This window comes from Carlito syrichta, unplaced genomic scaffold (assembly GCF_000164805.1).
Source record: "Carlito syrichta isolate Samal-C Ts95f unplaced genomic scaffold, Tarsius_syrichta-2.0.1 Scaffold311234, whole genome shotgun sequence".
NCBI classification, from domain to species: domain Eukaryota; kingdom Metazoa; phylum Chordata; class Mammalia; order Primates; family Tarsiidae; genus Carlito; species Carlito syrichta.
The window spans coordinates 30536-34876 of NW_007255330.1; positions in this window are offsets into that span (position 1 = coordinate 30536).

Here is a 4341-nt window from a genome sequence, read left to right on the forward strand (position 1 = left end):
GAAATCTGACTTATTCTGGTCAAACTGCCTTTGGGAAAGGGAGCCAGAAATACGGGCTAGGGAGAGACCAGGGAAAGCCGAGCGCTGAAGGATTGGAATCAGAGGTCTCAGTATGAACTCAGGCTTTTGTTTATGTAATCTGCACAGCTCCCATTCCTCTGGGCCCCTGCCTTGCAGTTTCCAGCACTTCAGCGACCCCAGCCTCTGATGTCCTCTCAGCTCACAGGCACTGCTGTGCTCTGCTTGGATTCTGGATCACTACACTGCAGGAAAATTTCCCCAGGCAGAGAGCCAGGTTTATCATGAGGCTTACCTCTTATGTTTCCCAGCCTTCAGGGATCGACTGCAGTCTTGCGTCCCTACTCTGCCTTGCGTTGCTTGTTCTCTGATGCCTGACAACACTTGCCTTGGATGCTTTGTCCAGTCTTACAATTAAGGTAAGAGGGCTGGTACCAGATACTCCATCATAGGCAGGAGAAGAAGTGCTGGGATACATATTGGATACTGGTATTTGGTAATATTATATGTCAAATATACAAGGGAGGATCAAAAAACCCCAGAATTTATTTGGAAAAAGTTGTGTATTTATTCTTACATGTTTAAACTTTAATCACTTCTAAGTACTCTTCATCTGATGCAATACACCTGTCGAGACACTTTTTGCACCATTCAAAACAGTTTTGGGACCTGTCAATTTTGATGTTTCTGCCATTTTTTGTTTCACCTCTTCCACATCAGCAAAGCATTTGCTTTGAGGACTTATTTCATCTGGGGAAACAAAAAAAGTCGCTTCGGACAGGATCGGGTGAATAGGGAGGGGGGGATGTGGGAGTCATGTCGTTTTTGGTCAAAAACTGCTGAACACTCAATGCGGTGTGGGAAAGTGTTCTGGTAAATCACCTATCGTGAAATTGGCAAGCATGTTGAAAGAATCTCCAAAAAAAGTTCACTGAAGTCAAACACAGCTTTTTACAACAACGCTAGCTGGTACACCGATGCTGATGAGTTCCTAGAATGCTTACTTAGTAGGGAAAGCCTGAAGTACAAGGGAACCACCCTCCAAAAGATAATTCCAGGTTTTTTGGGGGGAGGTACTCCCTTGTGTATGTATATTAATGTTAACTTGCTTGAAATTGGTCGTTGTACTATGGTTATGAAAGAACTGCATGTTGTTGGAATATACATGATGACATATTTGGGATAAAGTGCTATATGTCTACAACTTCCTCTCAAATGATTCAGTCCAAATAATAATACAATTAGCAATAATGTGTTTATGCATATTTGTAGAGAGAGCAAGGGAGATATCTTGATAAAGCATATATGGAAAATGTTATCAGTGTTGAATCTAGATGAAGTGTATCTGGGAATTCATCATAGTATTTTTGTAACTTTTCTATAAATTTGAATTTTTTTCAAAATGAAGAATAAACAATGCATCCTTTTGAAGGTGGCCTGGACCTAGTGACTCACTTCCAAAGGTTAGAGAATGGAAATTAAAAAAAGTAATAAGTAGTGGTACATATATACGATGAAATATTATGCAGCCACAAAGAAGAACAAAATTATGAACTTCACAGCAACTTGGATGGCCTTAGAGTCTATCATACTGAGTGATCTATCACAGAATCAAATCATGTTCTCACACATAAGCGGGCCCTGAACAATTATCAAATACTATAAGAAAGGGATTGGCAGTAGTGGGAAACTGCCAGAGGAGGGTGGGAGGGGCATACTTCATCAATATGGGTACTTGATCTCAGACCAGGTGAAGTGGAGACTAAAGGGAGGCCTAAACTTTACCTATACAATGACTGTTTGTATTCCTAACCTTGAATTGTACCCCTCATCTTTAAAATAAAAATAAATTTTAAGGCCAGGCTTGGTGGTTCAGCCTGTAATCTCAGCACTTTGGGAGGCAAGTGGATTGCCTGAGCCTGTGGGTGCAAGACCAGCCCAGGAAACTTGGCAAGACCTCGTCTCTACAGTAACAAAAAATTAGCCAGGTGTGGTAGTGCACACCTGTAGTTCCGGCTACTCAGAAGACTAAGGTGGAAGGATTGCTGGAGTCCAACAAGTCGACGCTGGGGTGGCTGTGAGTGGGCCACTGCACTCCAACCCGAGACTCCAACTCAGAAAATAAATAAATAAATAAATTTTTAAAAGTTTGAAAAGTAATAAGTTTACAGTGAAGCAAGCTGAAAGCCACCACCTTAACCAAGTAATTGTGGTTAACATCACCAATGACAGGTCCTGTGGAGATCATGTTCCCACTGGTGTTATGCCATAAGATGGCCACTTCCCCTCTGTAGTTTTCTCATTCAAAATGTATCACCCAAAATAGGAACTAATGGGTGTCCTTAATATACCTTTCCTTAAACACCCTTTCAAACTGGGTAAATATTAGCCACTTCATTTTATTTCTACCAAGATAAGTAGCATCTATCTCTAGAGAAACAAAGATGGTATGTGTTTACTGATTTTATTCCAATTTTAGAAATGCATGAATTTTTATAATGCAGTGATTTTTCTTATTATATGCAATCCTGTTTTAATACAAATGCTAAAGCTACTAAATAAATGCCATTCATAACAAGAAGAAGAAGGAAGGAAGTCTTGAAGTGTGAGAGGGACTCCACCTGTCTGGCTTTGCAGATGGGGCCAGGTCTAAGGAATGCAGGAGGTCTCCAGAAGCCAGGAACAGTCTTCAGCTGACAGCAAGGAAACAGGGAGCTTGGTCCTATCACGAGCCTCCCCTAAAGCCTTCGGAAAGGAACACAGACTGCTATCACCTTGCTTATAGTTTGATGCAACCCACCCTGATCTTCTGGCCTACAGAATTTTAAGATAATGAATCTGCAGTGTTTAATGCCACATGAAGTGTATATGGGAATTCATCCTACATATACTAAGCCATTAAGTTTGTGGTTAATTTGTTATGGCTGCAACAGAAAACTAATACCGCAGGCCTCATTGAGATAGCAAAATTTCAGCAAAGACTTGAAGAAGGTAAGGGGGGGCCATGAGGGAATCGGGGGGAAGAGCATTAGGCAGCAAGTGCAAGGGCCCAGCACGAGGAGCATGTGTGATATGTCCAAGGAACAGTAAAGAGGCCAGTAAGCCTCACACAGAACGAGCAAGGAATGAACCAGAGGAGAGGATTTCGCAACAAGAGGATTTGCCTTCTCTATTGTGAAATCAGACTGAGTGCACCTCTACTCGAGCTTGGAGTAAGATAATCACCTTGACCTTTTTCTAATTGAGGAATTAGGTGCTCAGCTCTAACTTTGGTCCCCCACTACCCAATTCCACCCACCCCAAAAGCAGTTTGGGAGCATCTTCATTTTTTGGCTACTTCACCAATAAGGCCCGCACTCACATAGTCGGCCTGACTAACCATCCCCAGATCGCCCAGTCCAGGGGCTAGTTATCAGACCTGATGAGGTGGCTTGCCATGACTCTGGCCATTTTGAAGGTCAGTAAGGACATATTCCTTTATAAGCAGTCATCATTCTAACATCTGCCTTTTGGAGATTAGGATTCTTTTCCTGGGAAGTTGGTTGCAGCTGATATGCTGATTTTTCTTGTCAGATTTAGAGTCATCCTGCAAGACAACTGGAATTTTTAATACTCAACTCCCCACATTAGTGGTTTTGGTCATTTTGTCTTTCTGACTGTCAGGGAATGTATATTTTGGCAGATGTGAAGGTGACTGGCCATTTATACATCCGTGAAGCTCCAAAGCACTGTTACCAAGCATCAGGGACCACATTTCAGAGAACATTTTCCTTCAGTTCTATCTGGGTCTGGATAAACTGGGTATGATTGTCTTAACATTGACAGTTTCTGCCTAAGGCATGTGTGATTGGTTTGGAGTGAATGACTTCCCCTTTTCTCTCATGCAGGGAGAATACATGTTCACCAGCTCGCACAGAGAACAAAGTAATCAAAACAGAGTAGGACAAAAAGAACACCTCCTAATTTCTATTTGTGAAATGTCCCCAAAAGTCCCCACTTGCAATACTTCTGTTGTACTTACATTTATTGTTCCTGTTCTTGAAATTGATGTCAAGGGTGGGTATTGCATCCTGGTTAATAATTAATTCGAGTATCCTCAGTACCTAGCACCATGCCTGGCATTTGGTAAATATTTTAAAAATGTATTCACTCAACCGCCCACTCATAAAATGAATGGCCTGGCCTAGCTCGGTGGCTCAGCCTGTAATCCCAGCACTTTGGGAAGCCGAGGCATGTGGATTGCCTGAGATGGCAAGTTCAAGACCTGCCCAGGCAACTTGGTGAGATCTTGTCTCTACAATAAATAGAAAAAAATTAACTGGT